At 38.6% G+C, this 22,314-nt stretch overlaps 1 pseudogene; it reads right to left on the bottom strand.

Moving 5' to 3' along the window:
* Positions 1–1,849: 1,849 nt before the first annotated feature.
* Positions 1,850–7,728, bottom strand: LOC108712393 (annotated as a pseudogene).
* Between the last annotated feature and the right edge of the window lie 14,586 nt (positions 7,729–22,314).

A 22,314-nucleotide genomic window follows, 5' to 3' on the forward strand; every position in this document is an offset into this window, starting at 1 on the left:
CCTTAAAAGAATTCTCCCAATTATTCCACTTTTTAAGATGCTTTAGACCCCAGAACAGAAATTGAGGAATGAACAAGTTAATTATTATTTCTAACTTCAGAATGGAAAGTGGGACTAAAGCTCACTATGCTGAGACACACAATAATGAATGAGACCTGGGGTTTTCTGGATAAGCGATGTTTCTGTAATTTGGATCTACACCATTCAGGTGAAACTTACCCCTTTAATAAAAGTTTAACTTGGCCCTTGTGGTTGTCCGTGATATTTCTGCAGAGTTTCAAGCATCAATATCCGTTATGACTGATTATAAGAGCACAGAATCTGCTGCCAGATTTCAGTGGTGGGCAAAAATGCCACATGACAATGTTAAGGGCACAGTTATTACAAAGTGAACATAATCTTGAGTTATCTCCCTTGTGTTGGTCTATCAACTAATCTCAAATTTCCTTGAGTCAGAACTAGAGTGAAAATGAAAACTCAACAAAAGCTTCATCTTACTGAAATAAGATTTTTTTTAAAAATCAAATGAATCAAAAATTCAGTTTCTGAAATAATCAAGTTAATCTGTTCTTTTTTCATCTCAGCATCTGTCTCTTTTCATTCTCTCTACAGAAATTGTGCCTCTCTACATGCAGGATTTGTGCCAACATCAGTTATTTTGTTAGATTTTGTTTGTGCTGGATTCAGTTATTTGGGTAAGCTCTAATATATCTGCTAGGAAAGGGACAGCCCCCAAAAAATATATTAGGCATAAACTAGGGATGCACCGAATCCAGGATTCGGTTCGGGATTCGGCCAGCATTTAGCCTTTTTCAGCAGGATTTGGATTCGGTCTAATCATTCTGCCCGCCCAAACCAAATCTGAATTCTAATTTGCATATGCAATCTTTCACAAAGGATTTGGGGGTTCGGCCGAATCCGAAATAAACTAAAATGAAAATCTGACACTCTACTTCTTCATGAGGAGGGAACGAAGACAGAAAGATGCTGAGAGGGGGATAATGATAAGCAGCTTGGTTATTTAAGAAATGGTACAGAATTTGTCATTGATCATATTCAGAAAGATTCTTATTTCCATATAATGAAGCTTATATTAAATTTTAATTTACAAAATTGTTCGGAAATAGTTACTTATGCAATTATTTTCTAGAATCCCAGCACTCCATGCAGTCATGTTACATCTCAAAAAAACTGGAATACTCCAGTTTTCAAGAAACAAAAAACAGAATATACAATTCTGAGATCTGAGCCGGATAGGTGAAACTAATGATGGATCCCAGCTCAATATATATGTTTCTAGTTCCTTATACCTCAAACATCAAAAGCATTAAAAAAATGTTACCATTATAATTGTGCAAGGATTTTTTAAATACTTCAATATCCACAAAAATTAGGCATTAGATATGTGAGCATCAATTAGAAATCTGTAGGATTAATGACATTTCAGATTTTGTAAGAAGCGTTTTGCAGCTTTTTGGCTAGCATTTAACAAGTTCAATGAACTTCTTACTAGACTTAAATTCAGATTTCTGAGAACAAAGAGTAAAGGATGTACTGTAACACTTTTCATGTCCTTGTTCCCTACCTCTACTGTTCTGCACAGGTGAGAAGCTTTGCAGGAAGACCCTTACAGCACATAAATAACCCTCTAAATTTACTGCTGGTTTCTAGGACACAGATTTTCTTTGCTGGAAGTTCTTAGAGCATTAGAAAGACCCCTCTTTGCATAGAAAACAGCATGGTACAGCTGGACTTCACAGAGTGAGCATTCTGTTTGATCCGCTTTCTTGCAGTGTCTTTTGTAAGCCATCATCATCTATTTATAAAGCACCAACATATTTTGTGGCAACTACAGTGATAGGCTTGTAGAATAAGAATTTTAAATGTTTAGAAGTATAAACTAAAAAAAAAAGCAAAAAATAACTAAACATTGATCCTACTTTTCCCAATGACTTTGGGTTACTTTTCTGTTGGTTCAGTATGGGATCTATTATTCACAAGGCTTGGTTTTCCCAAAAAAGTTATTTTTTCCTATAATTTCTATCCCCATGTCTTAAAGGGGTTGTTCATCTTTGAGTTAACTTTTAGTATGATGTAGAGAGTGATATTCTGAGACAATTTGCAATTGGTTTTCATTTTTTATGATTTGTGGTGTTTCAGTTATTTAGCTTTTTATTCAGCAGCTTTTCAATTTGCATTATAAACAATCTGGTAGCTAGGGTCCAAATTACCCTAGCAACCATGATAAGAGACTGGAATATGAATAGGAGAGGACCTGTGTTTGATGATTTTTATATACTAAATAATACCCCAAATGACTGCAGAGGGTGTGTCAAGATACTGAAATACCTGGTTATTTTCCTCTGTACTTTATTTTTATACGTATTTATGGACATGATATTTATGTATAGAATATACATGGGGGTCAATCTTAAAATCTTATTTTGCATTGATGACAGCTTTAGTTATATATATATATATGAAAAAGGCTATGGATGTAGCCGAAAAGTTAGTCTCCGTGTGAGTGCAGATTTCTCCAAATGTTATACTTCATTCTTTGAATATGCACCTATTATGTACAGTCTTAATTGCATATTTCATAAAGCCATGCATATACAATGCTTTGAAACACAAATGCTACGATATAAGCATTGTATATGCATGGCTTTACAAAATATGCAGTTATGATTGTACATCAAATGCGTAAAATTTAATTGAAGATAGCGCTTGGAAGTTTTCCATGTAGAGCAAGAGCACCACCTAGAGGGTGCGTATATAACTGCAGCCTTTCTCAAAGAAACATACAATATAGGACACACTGGAGTCCAATACAGAAAAAGCAACATGCCTCACAGTCTATCAATTCATAGAATCAGATTGTTAAATAGAATATGGTTACCGACCTGTAATTTATTATCTTCCTCATCCTGTGCAGGAACGGAGCTCTCTTCCTGTGGATACTACTTTCTCACCAGTGCGGTGCTGATTGGTCCAGGACAGTCACATGTCCGTAGTGTGTGTTCCCTGGCAGCGGAACTTCCTTCACAAGGAAACGGCATGCTGCTGATGAATTAAAGATTTATTTTACCAAATGTTACAGTGCGTAATGTCCATTACTACTGACGCGTTTCGTGCCCTTCCTCAGAGTATCTCTCTTCCTGTGGGCCTTCGCTGAGTTTTCTGATGGCTGCCTACTCCTGCTCAAAACACACTGCTTCAGTTGCTTCTCAGAGTCCTACATTCTCATGATCTACTGGCCTGAGTGCATCTTCATCTTTCAAATGCTCTGATTCTTGGATTAAGCTGTCCTGACTGTCTGCTTTTCCCCTCTCACTACGACATAAAGTTGGAGCAGACAACTGTAATGGTTCTCCAAAATTCATTTTTTGCAAAAGTTGCCTCTGAACTTTCTTCAAGCTCTTCTCATACACCTCTAGTTGACAGAGTGTTACCCGAGTGTAGAGATTTGGGTCCTCCCCTTTTGGACAAAATGGCACTCCCCAATAATAGTGCACAGTACTGCCAGTTAGTTCCTGAGAGTCCAGACACCTACTACTCTCTCCAGTCTGCATTCCTGTGGTGTCCCCATTAAATAATGCATTCTTTTCTTCCATTCTCACACAATTCACTGCAGTTTTGTTCTTCAATGAATCAGCCTGGAGTGAGTTGGGAAACATAGTACTTTCTAGCTCTGAACAGTGTGAACATTGATCTATTTCCTGTTCCAGTGGACCAGAAGTTAAGTGCTCACCTTGAAATAGTCTGCGAGGAGTCAAGCCCAGCCTGCAAGGGGACCGTTTAGAAAAGACAGGACTTATTGCAAGTGCTTTATTAGACAATAAGGAGTCATAGTCACTGCTGTTACCTGGACAAGACCTATCCCACTTTCCATCTCTGAAAAAGGATCCCTATATTTTGGTGACAAAATTACACTAGAGCTTCCACAATATCCTGACTTAGTCGCATTAGTAGCAACACTGGGCTTTCTTCAGCAACCTCCTTTGTGACGAAAGATGTTTGAGAAGTAAATGCCTCTTTGCTCGTCTGTTGTGCTGAGCTCAGGGGTGTTTCAGAAACAGTGAAGGTTTGGGAAAGAGGTCCATCTTCAACAACAACATCTCCCGCGATAACTGTCCTTTGAGTGGAATATGCTTCATGGTCCACCTGTTGTTCTGTGACTCCCTTGGAAAACTCAGACAGGGTAGATGTTATGTTGTGTTGTTATGTTGTGTCTTGGTTCAGAAAGGGTAAAGTTTTGGGACATGGGTTGATTTTCTGTATGGTCTTCTGCAGCAAGAGTTTCTTTAGTAGAATCTAAGGTGTTGGTGTTTTGCTGTGTGTTTGTTTTGCAAGGATTATAAACTGTGCAGCACTGAAAATAAGATAAAAAAAACCAAGATATTTAACAAAATAGCTAAATGTGGTAGAAGGTTTTTATATAGACCATTATTCGAATTAAAGTTTTCAAAAAACACTTCTAAATATCAAGTTTGAGAATCCAATCATTCCCTGATAAAAATATTGAAATCTTTTATTTTCTATGAACTTGTTATTTGCAGGTTAGGATTTTTTGGTACAACATAATTGATAGAGTTCATCTGTATCAGTCTTAATTATATAATTGCTCCCATTCCATAAACGTGAAATTGTATAATTTACAGTTGTCTTATTTTTTTTTTAACAATTAAGTTTTTTTTATTAAACATGTATCAGAAGGCAGCACATAGAGCAGGTTAGTTTACTTTTCAAATGACATTGTTATATCAGCTAATCTTATTTATGTTTGCCCAGCATTTGCATAGAAAAAACATATATAGAGAGACATTGCATATTAGGGTTCACAATATAGTCCAATATATCCCAATATTTTAACATTTTGTGGTCTTTTATCAAACATAATGCTTAATAATTTAATGCTCAATGTGCATACAAATCTCCAACTTATGTAGCATGTAGATACCCCAAAAGGAATGAGTGGTCATGGCTGACACTTTAGATTTAGGAACATAACACGCTGCCTCCATTTTATATGTCCTAAAATAACTTTAATACAGTAGTAATTTGATCACTAAATATTTTTGGAAGGTGCACCTAAAGAACTCAAAATGAGATTTTACTCCGGCATTCATGCATAAATAACTTGGAAATCTGTGCTAAAGTCTGTGATTTGATGACATGTAAAAAAATGTTTTCAAAGCTTTCGCTTTACAGCGTATACAAATATATAAATACCAGCAGTCTTCTGAACAGTGAGATTAAAAAACTGGGTGGCATGTGGAGACATACATAATTGTGCACACAAATTTTTTTACAGGCGAAAACAAGTAATCAAGAACAATGCAGAATACAATAAAAGTCACACATGATCCAATCAAAGCAATTAAAAAACATTATTCCTGTGGGACCCAGTTAATTATAAATATACTCTTGCCTCAGCACAACACTTTTTTGTTATTCTTCTAACACAGCTGTAGGAATAATCATGTTATTAAAGGGATACTGTCATAGGAAAAAAAAATTTTTCAAAATGAATCAGTTAATAGTGCTGCTCCAGCAGAATTGTGCACTGAAATCTGTTTCTCATAAGAGCAAACAGATTTTTGTATATTCAATTTTGAAATCTGACATGGGGCTAGACATAGTGTCAATTTCCCAGCTGCCCCAAGTCATGTGACTTGTGCTCTGATAAACTTCAATCACTCTTTTCTGCTGTACAGCAAGTTGGATTGATATCACCCCCTCCCTTTCCCCCAGCAGCCAAACAACAGAACAATGGGAAGGTAACCAGATTGCAGCTCCCTAACACAAGGTAACCACTGCCTGGTAGATCTAAGAACAGCACTCAATAGTAAAAACCCATGTCCCACTGAGACACATTCAGTTACATTGAGAAGGAAAAACAGCAGCCTGCCAGAAAGCATTTCTCTCCAAAAGTGCAGGCACAAGTCACTTGACCAGGGGCAGCTGGGAAATTGACAATATGTCTAGCCCCATGTCAGATTTCAAAAATGAATATAAAAAAAACTGTTTGCTCTTTTGAGAAATGGATTTCAGTGCAGAAGTCTGCTGGAGTAGCACTATTAACTGATGCGTTTTGAAAAAAAACATGTTTTCTGATGACAGGATCCCTTAATGCATGACAAGAGAAACCAAGCATTCACGTATGTATTTTTTATTCTGATTGAACTAGGCTGATCAAGATGTTTGAGGTTACCAACCCATACCATCAACTAGCAATATATTTTGATCAACCTAGGACACTTATTATATAATATGTAAGTAAATGAGCCCTTATCTAAACATTTATGGAACCTGCATATAAGCATGTACAATGTTGCAGAAGTCACACAACTGATTTTCCAATAATAACCTTTCATGGCCAATAAATATATTGCCCACCCAATTATGTTAAAAAAAAACCCATCACATGCATAGTTACATAGTTACATAGTTAGTTACATAGTTACATAGTTAAATTGGGTTGAAAAAAGACAAAGTCCATCAAGTTCAACCCCTCCAAATGAAAACCCAGCATCCCTACACACACCCCTCCCTACTTTTAATTAAAATTCTATATACCCATACCTATATTAACTATAGAGTTTAGTATCACAATAGCCTTTAATATTATGTCTGTCCAAAAAATCATCCAAGCCATTCTTAAAGGCATTAACTGAATCAGCCATCACAACATCACCCGGCAGTGCATTCCACAACCTCACTGTCCTGACTGTGAAGAACCCTCTACGTTGCTTCAAATGAAAGTTCTTTTCTTCTAGTCTAAAGGGGTGGCCTCTGGTACGGTGATCCACTTTATGGGTAAAAAGGTCCCCTGCCATTTGTCTATAATGTCCTCTAATGTACTTGTAAAGTGTAATCATGTCCCCTCGCAAGCGCCTTTTTTCCAGAGAAAACAACCCCAACCTTGACAGTCTACCCTCATAATTTAAGTCTTCCGTCCCTCTAACCAATTTAGTTGCACGTCTCTGCACTCTCTCCAGCTCATTTATATCCCTCTTAAGGTCTGGAGTCCAAAACTGCACTGCATACTCCAGATGAGGCCTTACCAGGGACCTATAAAGAGGCATAATTATGTTTTCATCCCTTGAGTTCATCCCTGCAGTTCGGTAGTAGATTTACCTGTGATTTTACCACCGGTTCATCGCCTAGTGGTAAAGACACAGGCTTGGCTTCATCTAACTGAGAACCTGTGGCACTATTTAAAAGTTGAGGTGCACAAGTTTCATCTGACTAATGTAAAGAACCTTGAGTAAATCTGCCTTGAAGAAGGGGCCAAAATCATTAACAATGTACAAAGCTGGTATGCACTTACCTCAAAATGATTAAGGCTGTTTATGCTGAAAAATGGAGCTACAAAATATCAAGTGCAAGCACTCAATGCTTATGCAAACAGCATATTTAATGTTTTCTTCCTAACATAAAAGAGTGTAACGTTAAAAACTAATTTGGAGTGTTAGTGCTTTGTAATGGAAGCATCACAGAGTAAGATTCGTTATTTAGTAAAACTGTAGAATTGTTCAAGTATCTTTTGCTTTTGTAAGGCACTCTATATGCAACAACATAATATTATGGAAAACATTTACATGTAGACTCTCTTCTCAAGAGTTGACTTCTCAAGAGTTCTTCTTCTTCCTTGTTATAATTTACATGGTTCGCATCCTGCTCACTCATCCTCCCTGCAAGGACCAGCTGTTCTTCCTCAGTCATCTCTACACATAAAAACAACAAATACTTTAGCTATAGAAAATTAATAATCATGCAACTAAAAAGTAAAAATTACATTTATTATAGCAAATTAAAATACATTAGTCCCCCAAAAGAAGCTGAACGCATTTGATGCTTCCCCAAAACTGATGGGCAGATTTATCAAAGGTTAAATTTTGAATTTATGTGATATTTTACTCTAAGAAATTTGAATATACTCACAACTTGAATGTGAGGTTATTTAGGAAAAAATGGGAATGTCTAATATTTGATCGAATAGTCCCGACTCGAAAATTCTAATTGAGTTTTCCCTCTGAAAAAAACTCGAATGTTAGGAAGGCAATTAACATGTTCAAATAATTCAACGGACCTCTGCCATTGACTTACAAATGAACTCAGCAGGTTTTAGGAGGGGAATATTCGAATTAGAACTGTTTTCATGGTTGAGGTGTGATAAATTTCATATTCAAATTTACATTCGAATATGCAAATTTTGACACCATTAATAAATCTGCCCCTTAGTCATAGGCAACACAAGAAACAAATATATGGCTCTCTATCTCTCTCTCTCTGTTGCATGAACAGCTCATAGGGCTGCCCTATGAGTTTCCCAACACATCATCACTAGAATTCATATTATAAAATATCCTTTTTTTGGGGTAAACTTAGAAACTTAGTACATTTCCATGCATGATCAAAGGGTGCATAACCCAAAATGTTATACATAAAAGAAAGAAAGCACTGGTGAACTCAGCAACACAAAAAGACCTGGACATCCATGGAAGACAACAGTCATGGATGATCACAGAATCTTTTCCATGGTGAAGAGAAACCCCTTCACAAAAGCCAAACAAGTGAACAACACTCTCCAGGAGGTCGGCGTATCGATATCCAAGTCTACCATAAAGAGAAGACTGCATGAAAGTAAATACAGAGGGTACACTGCAGGGTTAATATGGGTATATAATGCATATGAATTTAGTAGCAACTTATATGCACATTTTAATCAATGATGTCCCAAGGTTATTCAACCTTTATAAAGCGACATAGTGAAAAATTAAAGGCACACACTTTATGATTTTCCCTCTGGATTTGTCAAATGGAAATTGAAAGGAAGTAGCTATAACTATATATTTCTTTCTAATATTCTAATAGTGGATCTCTTTCCATCTCCTGCTGTTGATTTATTCTACTAAAAGTTGAACAAGACTTGGACTGGGGTTTTTTGGGATGTGACCACTTTGTATGATTTTTCCTCTTTATCTAAACTGAACTTTTTGTTCTAAACAGTAGAACTACACACCACAGCATATTTTGCCTTTATAACTATATAATACACAAAAGCCATGAATATCCTGTAAATTATATCCTTATAAACGGTGAGTAGTGATGTCATCAGTTATAAACGGTGAGTAGTGATGTCATTTCTGTCACATGACTCACTAAAATTTGTGTATTATAATAAATAAAGTACCCCCAGTTGTAAAATATGAGGATATTAGAAGTTACCTCGGAGTTCCATGACCTGTATAGAAACACTCGGCCTTCGGCCTCGTGTTTTTATATGGTCATGAAACTCCTCGGTAACTAATAATATCCTTATATTTTACAAGAGGGGGTACTTTATTCACTATATTATGGTTGCATTATACATAATAGTTGGCTGGGCACAACAGTTATAAGCAGGTATTGGCTCTATAACTCCGTCTTTTAACACTTGCCTTAGCATCCCGTTAGTCAATAAGGACAGGATATAGGCTCTTGAATTCAAACTCCCCATATAAGGAAGATGATTTTGCATCTGGGTAATTTTATGCGCTTTATGGGCTTAGGGGCAGATTTATCAAAGGTCGAGGTGAAGTTTCAAATTGAAAAACGTTGAATTTCAAGCTATTTTTTGTGTATTTCGACTAGGGAATAGTCCAACTTTGATTTGAATTTGAAAAAACTTCGAAATTCGAAGGTCGAATTTCTTTGAAGTACTGTCTCTTTAAAACTTCGACTTCGACCATTCGCCACCTAAAAGCTGCCAAAGTGCTGTTTTAGCCTATGGGGGAACTCCTAGAACCTGTATGGAAGCAATTGGGGGAGTTTGGGAGACCGAAGGTCGAAGGTAAAAAAAATTCGAATCGAAGTGCGATCGTATGGTTCGAAGAAGGCCGAATTCGGCCCACTTCGACCCCAAAAAAACTTCGACCTCCATTCGATTGGTCTTTTTGAATTAGAAGTTCGAAGTTTTTTTAACTACTTAGTGTTGTTTTTATATTATTTTTTTGGCTGTCTTTTGTTTTTAAAGTAAGATGAGAGAAAGATGATCACAGCAGTAGACAATACGAAAACACCTTCTGTAGTTCTGGAACATCCAAGAAAGCAATAAGGAATTCATTCTCAGATCTTTCCACAGTTGACCTTCAAGCTGGTCCCCTACAGTAAGGTGGTCAAATTTGTGTCCATTCTTTGCTTTGGTTCTGGTAAATTTGATAAGAGAGTTGAGCGACTGCAAACCTCTGAGCCTTTCAAAGAATCTTTAACTGGATTTGAGTCTGGAATTTTAAAAGGTTGCTGAAGAACATTAATTCTCTCTTCAATCAATCATTGCAATATGAGTTTTGCTTTGTGCTGAGGGTCAGTGACCTGCTGAAGTGTGAATTTTCCCATGAGTATTAAAAACACAGACATGTTTTCAACAAAGATTTGACTGCGTTATGCACATCCAATTGCTTCTCTTTCCTCTGACTGAAGCTTCACAAGCATGATACAGGTCCCCCTCACGCTCATCATTTTAACCCTGTTACACAAGATCTCAATTTTTTTAATGTAAATAACATTCAAGCATTTTTACAGTACGTTCGTGAGCAGGCAACAACGTCGGCATGACCTCGCGGCGCAAAAGCACAGCACCGTCACGCCGGCATAAATTCCCTCACCAAGGGCTTTTCTACAGTGGCCACCATTTTGGAAATGGGCTAAATTGTTTCAATACACACAGATAGAAGAATAGCCAAAACACATGCATCCTGTAGATAATATTGGCACCATTGTGAACATTTTTTAAGGAATAGAAATAGTTTACACAAAATGCAAGCACCCGAAACGTTGCATAGATCTCCATATGGATGAGTACATACTGTATAAGCTTACCTTGGCTGTTTTTATGCTTACGAAATAAACGCTATGTTTTAAACTTTTATATAATGGTGTGTGATCTTGTTGGACAATATATAAATCGAAAACTTGCTTGAAGCCGGCACAGCACGTATATAGGTTAAGCGTACCTGGGTGCAAAATGCAAACAATAAGATAACTGTCCCAAATAAGGCATGCACTCGCAGGTCTTATCCAAGTTGAAAAAATGGTGTTTATTCAGCAGAAAACTGCTAACGTTCAAAATGGTCAGCAGTCTAACAGCAGTCTTTACCTTATGCTAGTGGAACACATGAAGTTTGCTCTGCTGGTGTATCTAATCCCATGTAGAAGAGAATAATTTGCTTCAATCTGCCCCTTGCTATGTGCCTTCTAACAAGCACAGAATCGGATTATCAGTGTGTACAAGAGGCAGATTTCCGAGCAAAAAATTTATAATTTAGCATTTATACGCTAACTATGTTAATAAGGGGCAGACAAAAGTGGATAGGCCTTTTCTCCATTGTCGTAGATATGCTGTATAACAATATCTGAGACACAGGCCCTTAACAACAGGTTCTTCAATCTTCTATAATTTGTATTGAAACTCTTGTTGCAAGGTGAGGCTCTGGGCCAGGGCATGATTTTCTTCCACCCCCCCCCATCCTGGAGTGAGCCCTTTGTGCTTGCCAGACAAAACAGTGGCAATACAGATACAGTTTGAAAGGTTTGCAATATGCACTCTCTTTTATTGAATACTAGCAGTGTAAAAATTCACTGCAAAGCAGGAAGTAGTGTTCTGGCTATTATGTTACACATCCAGTCACTCCAGCCTTTATACATTATATTTTTGGATAACTAACTATATTAGAAACATTTATTAATTTGCATTGCCTATACATTTATCCAGTTTTAATGTGTATACTGAACAATTCAAAGTAAATCAAAAATTAGCCGGAGAGCACACCTTTATGTATTAAAAGGTTTCCATTTTTATTTCGCAGACAATCCTGCACAACATGTTTCGGCTACAACCGCCTTCATCAGGTGCATAAATTACAGTGAAAAAAACAAGCTATTTACCCTTTCACCCCACCAACAATTCTTGCACCAGCTGAACAATTCATTCAATCTTGCTTAGAAATGAATTCTCTTTTAATGTGTAAAAGGGGTGGGTGAAGGACCATTTTTAGCACATGCGCTGCTATAGTTCAAAACTAAGGAGGTCTGCATTTTCAATGTGCCACAGACATGCAAATCATACTGGGAGGCAATTTGAGACAATTTCTGGTATTTCTGTCATTGTGTTTTGCTCATTAGCTCATTAGGTTTCAAACAATATTTTATTTCTCTGGTATTTACATTCCACCGACACATTTTTACATTCCCATCAGTCCCTGCCCCTGTGGAGTTTACAGTCCCCCCTGTAAACACTTTTACACACACTATGGTCAATTTAACCAGAAGCCAATTAACCTGTCAGTATGTTTTTAAGATGTGTTGGAGGAAAACTGAGTACCCAAATGAAACCCACACAGACATAGTAGAAACTTACAAATGCCTTGCAGATAGTGCCCAAGTTGGGATTCTGAAAACCCCAGTGCTGCAATGCAGGAGTATTGCCCATTAAGCCACCAAGAAACATACATATTAATATATACATATTTAATATATATTTATTTTAGAAACTCTGATGTACTGAACTTAATATGGTTATATTAACTATACTGTACAAAATATATACATGCACAAAACATATGCACAGTTTAAAGAACCACATACAGTAGATTAAAGGGATGCTGTCATGAGAAATTGTTTTTTTTTTGTTTTTAAAAAAATGCATCAGTTAAAAGTGCTGCTCTAGCAAAATTTTGCACTGAAATATGTTTCTCAAAGGAGCAAACTGATTTAGTTATATTTAATTTTGAAATCAGACATATTGTCCATTTCCCAAGTGCCCCCAGTCATGTGACTTGTGCTCTGATAAACCTCAGTCACTCTTTACTGCTGTACTGCAAGTTGGAGTGATATCACCCCCTCCCTTTCCCTCCCAACAGCCTAACAACAGAACAATGGGAAGGTAACCAGATAGCAGCTCCCTAACACAAGATAACAGCTCCCTGGTAGATATAAAAACAGCATTCAATAGTAAAAATCCATGTCCCACTCCGACTCAATTACAATAGCCTGTCAGAAAGCAGTTCCATCCTAAAGTGCTGTCTCTTTCTGAAAGCACATGACCAGGCAAAATGACCTGAGATGGCTGCCTACACAACAATATTACAATTAAAAAAAAAATACACTTGCTGGTTCTGGAATTACATTTTATATTGTGGAGTTAACTATTTGCAGTGTAAACAGTGTAATTTAGAAATAAAAACAACCCCATAAAATCATGACAGAATCCCTTTAAGTATTTCAGACCAGAGAGTCTTAGAAAAAACATTGTGCTTCAAGAGACAATGCAGATTTAAAAAGAACACAAACAACGCCATCTTGAGGTGACAGCAAGGAGAGAGAAAAAAAATATTTTCCCATCTGGCAATCTGATTAGAATTCACTCCATCGTCTCTTTGCTCTGTACACTTCTCATTTCTTAAATGGCACAGCTGCCTTCCTGTGTTTATCATTTAATGAATAAGGAATTTAATAATTGCTGCTGCAGACCATTAAAATGCTAACGCAGCTTACAGAGGCTGTGCGTTTTCTGCCTAGAAACTCCCAAGTGCTCCTTTAACACATTTAAAATGCATAGTTTCCCTGCTGCCGTATATCAGCTCAAGTCCTGCAGGACTCCAGCTATAAACGGCAAAGATTTCAAAAACTGCAATTTTTAATCATCTGTGTCGACAGAGATGCAATAGGTGCTTAAAGCGATACACATTGCCAGGCAGATAGGGCAGGATTTTGCTCAGGCCATTTCAGGAGATTACGCACATGGCTTGAGTAGAAATGGTCCCCGAGAGGAGCTGCTTGTAGATTCTGAGCAATATATTTAGAGTATCAAAAATCCCAAGTCTCTCCTACATCTTTTGTGTGTATAAAGGCAGATAATATGATCCCGAGTGCCTACTGTATTCAACCACCATTATTCCATCAAGAAAGTGTTAGTCGCTATCACTCCTGACTTTAAATTAGCTGATCTACATCTTTTTTTTTGCTCAGTTGCACGACAGTATTTTTTTTTTTTTAAACACAATTCATTTTATTATGTCTCCTGCTGGTTATAATTCATCCCTCTATAGGTTTTGCATTGCTTTTCATTTGAAATTCAAACTTTATCCAAAGCACTTTTTTTAGATCCCCAGAAAACGTTGACACTATTTTTGTGACACTTCTGGGAAAAAAAGAAGATTTTAATTTGAGTGTGAAGATATGATGGGGAATATTTATCAAAAAGTGAAGTTAAAGGTCGCCACAGTCCTCTAGAGTGAAATTCTGCCACTCTCCTTTCATTTCTATGGGATTTTGAAAGGCGTATTTATCAAAGGATGAACTTTCACCCATTGATAAATACGCTTTTAAAAATCCCATAGAAATTAATGGAAAGTGGTAGAAAGGAATGTTGCGATCTCTAACTTCACTTTTTGATAAATATACCCCCATACAGCAAGGGATCTTAAATTCGGCAAGATATAGGGAGAATGCCTATGGTAAACACTTTGCTTCACTGGTTTGCAAGTATATACCTAGGAAAAATACCAACCACACTGATCTAGAAAGACACAAAATAAGCCAGCTTAATAAGAAGAGCAATATTAAAAAGGATCCTCTATATAAGGCTACAAGACTTTTTAGCTTCCACTCATTTATAGTTGTGAGGGTATTGTACAAAAGTAGTGCAATCTGCCATTCTTATGCTCTGTAGTTTAAATGAGAACTAAACCCTAAAAAATAATATGGCTAAAAATGCCATATTTTATATACTTATTGCACCAGCCTGAAGTTCCAGCTTCTTAATAGCAGCAATGATCCAGGCAGGGCCGGAACTAGGGGTAGGCAGAGTAGGCACGTCCCTAGGGCGCAAAGATTGAGGGGCGCCAGGCACGTAACTTTCACTGCTACGTACCCCTAGTCCGGCTGAGTAAGTGCCGCCCCAGTCCATGCGCCTGTTTGTGCGCATGCGTGTACATGAGGGGAGAGCGTACCTGTAGAGGAGAGGTCGACACAGCCGGTTAATGCGCATGTGCGCGCCTCCTATGCGTGCGGTCAGTGCGCATGCGCGTGGACGTCCTATGTGTACAGTCAGTGCGCATGTGCGGGTAGGGGACGTCACAGCTGGCTGGGTTGCCTGGGGCGCCCGGCCAGCATGGCCCGGCCCTGGATCCAGGACTTCAAACTTGTCACAGGGGGTCTGTCTTGGAAAGTGTCTGCGACACTCACATGCCCAGTGGGCTCTGAGCAGCTATGTGAGAAGCTAAGCTTAGGGGTTGTCACAAATTATCAAGCAGGTTGCTAATTGCACTGGTTTCTGTGTTGCCATGTAATAATTATCTGTATTAATTACTAATCAGCCTTATATTGTGACATTTCTATTCTATGTGTACTATATATTGTGAGCTCAGTAAGTGACAGCAGCACAGAGAATGTGCAGTGAATCAGCAGAAAAGAAGATGGGAGCTACTGGGGCATCTTTGGAGACAGAGATCTTCACTGCTAAAGGGCTGTGTATGCCTTGGGCTGGTACAGAAACCCAAAACATAATGTACAACATTTCCAGCCTAATTCTTTAGTTAGGCTTTAGTTCTCCTTTAAAGACATGCATAAATACAACACTGTGTTCGGCAGCATTGTTTTGCGCCCAGGTGCAGAGTTCAGCCCATTCCCTTCTAAAGTGCTTTGCACTTGAACACTAAGTGCCAGTCTCTCTCACTTCTGTTTGGGAACATAGTAAATTATCCCTAGAGTGTTCGATTCTTGTGTGAAATTATTTACAATGTTATTTCACAAGGAAAAAAATTACACTAAAAGACTAGAAAAAGACAACACCATATTATAGTGCATATGGCACATCAGCCAATCAAAACAACCCTTTTGCAACTTCCAGCCCTATGAAGGCAAAGTACGGACCCACTGAACCACTAAGCATAAGTTAAAAAGCCAATAAACATGGATGGAAACAAAAATCTCAAAGTCCAGAAAATACAAGAAATTAGAAACAAAAGATTTGAACTGGTACCCACTGTATATATGCAACGTAAAAACATAAAACTGAAACTGAAAGTGGCAAACATATTACACCTTTAATAATACGGCTGTGTGATATTTGCTTCAACAAGGTCTTCTCCGTCTGTTGACGCCTGGAAAAAGTACATTTATTTAAAAATGTCCTCTAAAAAATATCATTGGTCTGCTAATTAGAAACTAAAGCTCTACCTGATCAACACTGCCTATTATAAAATGAAAAATATTTTCGACCCTAACTACAGAAGCATTACATCCTATTTAACTGACAAGATGTAGCCTTCCTGAGCTATGTGTATTTACAGACAGCACAAACAGGCTTTAGAGGAAAAGAGCCACTTGCCCAAGTGGATGTTTAGGGTAGAGTCCTGCAGCGATTCAGGTACCCGCGGGTTACGTGCAAAAACCTGCAGTACCCTGCGAGTTTGCAGGTAGAAGTTTCAGGAACGGGTATAGATGCGGGTCGGCGGTTCTCTGGGTTTGCGGGTCATGGGTCTTCTCAACAGCAAGTTTTACTCCTCTTTTTCTGATCACGCCTACTTCTAATGATGTCACGTTCGGTTTACAATGACAGCACTTCCTGTTTCTTGATGGTCAGCGGGTCGCAGATCGGGTTACGGATAAGGTGCTTGCAGGTCGGGTAGCGGGTCCAAGTGGTTAAGTATGCAGGTTGCGGGTCGGGTTTAACAAATTGGTTCTGCACAGGACTCTAATTTAGGGTTCCATGTTATCCTAGTTGTTTCAATATAGTCTACAACTAGAATTGTTGCTATTAATGCAGGGGCTAAATGAGCCACAATCATACTTTTGTACTGCCACTGTTACTTTCAAGTTTGATATTTTTTCCTGAGTTGCAACCCTCACCTTTGAGTGCAGATATACAGTATTTTAGGGGTAATTCAACACACAGTGGAAAATATTTCATAGTTTACTTTCATAAAGCTAATAGGCTGTGTTTAACATACAAAAATATTGGTTAAAAAGGCCTGTGGTTAACACGGGGTATCTTAATGCCCCTGTATAAAATGTGTTTAAGATTTTAAATATGAAAGCTTTTTCTATGAAAGAAACAGTATCGCAGAGGAACATATAGTGGGGACAATTTGGTTTGTTCTTTATAGGTACTAAATGGGAGTATCCAAGCAGTGCCATTTTTAGGGTGCACACACAAAGCTCTTTCACTGTGTGTGCATAACACAGCATTTTGTTGGACTGTATTGTGCCCGTACAACAGAAATGATATTTATGAATATCAGAAAATTACAATAAATAACTGCTAAATACAACTTCAGAAAAAAGGGATTTTTTTCAGAGAGCTCCCGCTTTCAATGCTAGGTGTATTGTACTGATTACGCAGGCCAACTAATCTAATTATTTCACATCCCTTCACATGCCGTCAAAAGTCTTGAACTTAATTAAGCATTAAACTGCCTTGTTAACAAATACACGTGTGAGAAAATGACAACATTTTTTCCCAGTGAATTGTTTTGTGCTAACATAGGCCACGCTGGGACAGCCTTTCCTTCATTTTTTAAAGTCAGTTACATAGAAGATAATGTTCCACCTATAAAATATGTAACTTAAAGCGCAATTGTATATTTATCATTTTTTGCAGGGGGTACATTATCCATTCTAAACATTTATAAACATTTGGCGAATCTGTAACTGTGCAGTTCCATGGCAACCAACTGGAAGTTTGCTTTCACTGTACTACCTGCATCTGGCTGGAAAAATCTAATGATTGATTGGTTGGGTTACAGCCCAGGTGCAAATTTGCCCAGTGTTTATAAATGAGCCCCAGTGCATGTTTTTCTCCCTCCTTTTTTACCTATCAAATGTGGCAGGTCCTATTGCCTTTCTCTGTGTGGTTCGTCCTCCAGTCCCCGTGCTGCTTGCAAAATTCCCAGCATAGTCTGGCCTGCCTAAATCTTCAGGTGCAGCATCTGGGGCATCTTGAAGAATAGAAACCATGGGGTGTGCAAGGTAAAGACTTCCAGTTCTCTGTTGCCCTTATTGTCTGCCTGTGAGATCTCAAGGTGAGGAAGAATGTCAGTTCGTACCAGCAGTATTGGGGAGGGATAGCACTGAGATCCATGTATTGTAGGAAAGCATTGCAGTGTGTTATTTTTGTTATAAATTTCACATTCTGATATTGAAATTTAACTTCAATAAAGAAAGAATTTACAGTAGGAGTCACTGGAAAATGACAACACTGTAGACTCTAGGTATATAACAAAGGAGTCACCTTTAGCTTGTACACTCTTATGAGCAGGGCCCTCTTTAAACCTTGTTTTTAAAATATTTTTATTACTTGCTAGCACAATATAAAGAATATGGATTATGAATCACATGCAATCTATATCATTTTACCAATGATATCATGCAATATTATGACAAAAGTACCCTCTGCTATAAAATGTGAGAAAAAGCTAAAGAATCTTTTGATTTTAGGACTGTATGCTTCAGTACAGTATGCAATCCTACCAGCTTCCGGAAAGATTATTCTATTAGTGCGTGTAAGGTTGCTGGTTACACCACTGCAGTGGTGAGAACTATTAGCAACTAGAAGATTAGTGAATCTATCTATTAAAAAGTGAGGAAAGGGAAGAATCCTCCTAGGGTTTGTAGGCACTTAATGGCAAAATGGGAGACGTGCTGGTATGTTTATGGGTACAGAGACAGAACCCTTTGGAGAACATGAAGCCACCTTGGAGTGAGGCCATTGGCCACATGAAAGGATATAGGTTTTTATGGTTGGCAACATTAGAGGGGCTCCTATTAAAACACAGAAATTTGCCTATTATCGATGGACTGAAAATAGAAAACGGAGCATCAAAGAAAAATCCCATAAAACTGGCATTGCTACAAAGGGTTTTTAGCATTACTGAATCTTGGGTTTCATCTAGAACAATCAAAGTACTCAAAATGAAAACAAGAAATAAAAAGTGAGAATACACCATATAATTTTAATTTGCACTTTACAGGCACCAGTCACCGCTCTTAAAGGGGTTATTCAATTGTTTTCTATTTTTGACTGTTTTTTTTTAATTGAAGTTTAATCCTAATATAATGATCCTCTCTCTATGTCTCTCTCACGCTCTCTTTGGTGTTACATCTCAGTAATCCAGTTGCACTCTGAATTGTTAGTTTGCCACATTAGTCAATACAGTTCTCACCAAAATCTTTGTATCAGTTATAAATGCCTATAATTACTGATTGGCGAATCTGTGCAGTTTATCATGAAATTCACGAAAAGGCAAGATGAGATGAAGCGGCAGATTTGTCGCTGGCAAATTGTGCCCCAGTTTAGAGAATTAATTCGATTGCGGAAATTCAAAGCTAATTCGTGACTGCCGAATTTATTCGCCCATCACTACCTATAACGAAACTCAGATATCATGCTCAGCAGGGCCAACAATAAAAAATGTATAAACTAATCCAGTGCTGTCCAACTTCTATGGTACAGAGTGCCGGAATTTTTCTAGCCTACGTGGTGGAGGGCCGATAATGAAAGTCAGTGTTGACCACTCCCCCTTTTAAACCACACCCATTTAAACCACACCCATGTTATCATAAGAACTTTTTATGTGTTTAATTCATCATACTGTGTACATAAAACAAATAGACATTTTTACTCACACGATAAATTATTTAAAAATGTCGTCATTTTGCTGGAAAATTAAAGGGATATGGTCATGGGTTTCAAAATGCATCAGTTAATAGTACTGCTCTGAAAATCCATATTTCAAAAGAGCAAACACATTATTTAATATTTAATTTTGAAATCTGACATGGGGCTAGACATATTGTCGGTTTTCCAGGTGCCACCAGATACGTGACCTGGTAGATATAAGAACAGCACTCTATAGTAAACATACATATCACACTGCGACTCCTGAAGTCACATTAAGTTTAAATTTGAATGTCCCTGTCTCTGGTGTCTCAGTCTGGCAGCTCAGTAATTCAGGTGCACTAGTGATGTGTGGGTCAGGGTTTTCCTGACCTGCACCCGACCCTAATCTGCCCTACTTCAGCCCGCGCCCGCCCGCAACCGCGCTTCCGGGGTCCTTTTATAGACCCACGCCGCCCCGCCGATTGTCACAATGATGTCACAAAAGGGGCGGGGCGAGCAGACGCGAGACTATAAAACCAGAACCCGGAACTTGGATGCTGGCATTTGAAGGTGGCGGGCAGGGAGAGCAGGAGAAGAGCTCAACCCGCACCTGCCCGCTACCCGCGAGGAGCAGTGCGAGGTCGACCCGAACCCGCGGGTGTTGGGTCGGCCCGCACATCACTAAAGTGTTACAATTTTGCAACATTTACTTGATACATTTCTCAGCAGCCTCTCTGGAGTATTAGCAACTATTGTATCAATTCTAACAGCTGCCTGTAATGAAACTCAGAGAGTCTGCTCAGCAGGGACAAAGATAAGAAATGAGAAATTTAGAACAGTTTGCAGGGTCGGCGACTCCCCTCCCTGAGCTGCTTTAGAAGGTGAAAAATGACACTTTACACTTCAATATTAGAAAAGCAGTCACACATAGAAAATAGAAAGTAATTGGAAAAAGTCGCTATTTCTGGTGATCTGTCTGAAAACAACTAGTTGTTTGAAGGTGAACAACCCCTTTTAACCACAAGTGCACTACATACAGTATGTCATGCAGCTTTATAAGTATACACACACAGTGACATCTGCTGGCCAAATATGTGCATTAAATATTTTACACTAGCCGAGTCTTTCTGAAAATTTTACATTGAAATATTGTCAGTTAAAAAATTTAAAAAGTTACACTGTATAAATTATATTTCAATTCATGTCTTCCAGCTATCACAAACACTGTCAAGCATACACAGCAATGATAATGACAGCGCTATATAAATAAATGATGATGATGATGATGATAATGAAGTGATCCCTAATGCCTTGCTTCTTCTCAGAGCGGTTCTGGCCCTCTGTGCCCCATCTTCGGGTCTTTTCGTGGCTTCAGGGCTAACTTCGATTCTTTTCCTGACTTTGGTTTTTTTTGCAGGTTCGGGTCTAACGTCGGCTCATTTCGTGGTTTCGGGTCTTTTCACGACTTCAGGACTAAATTCGGCTGTTTTCCTGACTTTGCCTGTTTTCGCAGCTTTGGGACTAACTTCAGCTCTTTTCCTGAATTCAGGTCTTTCCGTTGGCTTTGGGTCTTTTCACGGCTTCAGGACTTTGGCTGTTCAGGTCACCAGTTCGGGTTAAACTCCTGGTGGGCCCAGGTGTCAGCAGGACCTCATCAGGGGTGATCCTGGGCCCTCCGCCGCCCGAGGCAGCCTGCAGTTACTGCCGCCCCCTCCCCCATACGCTCACCTTTTTGCGCCGGAAGGGGTCGGGGGGCGGGGTCCACGAGGGCAGCAGAGAGGGCCAGGATGTTAACGCAGAGAGCATAATTGCGCTCTCTGTGTTCGAAGAGGTGAATTTCTGTTTTAAAACCGGAAATTCGGCTCTTAAAGTACCAACAAAAATGTTGCTCCTGGTACTTTTTACCTAGCGGGGCGATGCCGCCTGAGGCGAAATTCTCAGTTGGCCTCATTGGCGAAGCGCCCCTGACCCTCATGCTGCTAAACATTTGGCCTATTTCATGGATATTCCCTATTTCTATGAGACCAAATAGGCTAAATAGATGGATTAATAGATTATTATATGTAAAAAAAAAAAAAAAGACACTAGGAGAATAGAAGTTGAGTGAGGAGAGTAAGTGTAACTAGAGAGGTACATTTCCTGAAGAAAATGTGAGTGGTGCTTGCCGTGGCAAAACTCAGGCCCCCCATATATGTTGGGTGTCTTGCCCAGTCGCCCCTGGTGCCTAGAGAGTACACAAAGTCGGTAGAATCCGGATTAAACCGGTGAAATTTAAAGCCAACCAAATTTTACCATTGAAATCAATCCAAACAAACTGGCTATTTTTGGCTCCGCCCACTTTTAAAAATTTGCAACCCAGTCACCAAATGGACCAAGTTTGAGCACTCTTACATTAACAGTGTAAGAATGACAGGAATTTAAATATTCCCATTGAATAGCGTTAGGTAAAATTTGATTGGCTGTCTTAAGCTCCGCCCATTTTTCTGAATTTTAACCCCAGTTACCTAGTCATGGTCAGTGCCAAGTTTGGGGCCTCCGGTTGAGAACGGCGGTAATCAAAAATTTTACATTGAAGTCAATAGGTGAAAACGGATTGGCTGTTTATGGCTCCACCCACTTTTCCTAAATTTTGACCGCAGTCACCCAGTGAGTAATTGAGCCAAGTTTGG

Source organism: Xenopus laevis, chromosome 3S (assembly GCF_017654675.1).
Source record: "Xenopus laevis strain J_2021 chromosome 3S, Xenopus_laevis_v10.1, whole genome shotgun sequence".
NCBI lineage: Eukaryota > Metazoa > Chordata > Amphibia > Anura > Pipidae > Xenopus > Xenopus laevis.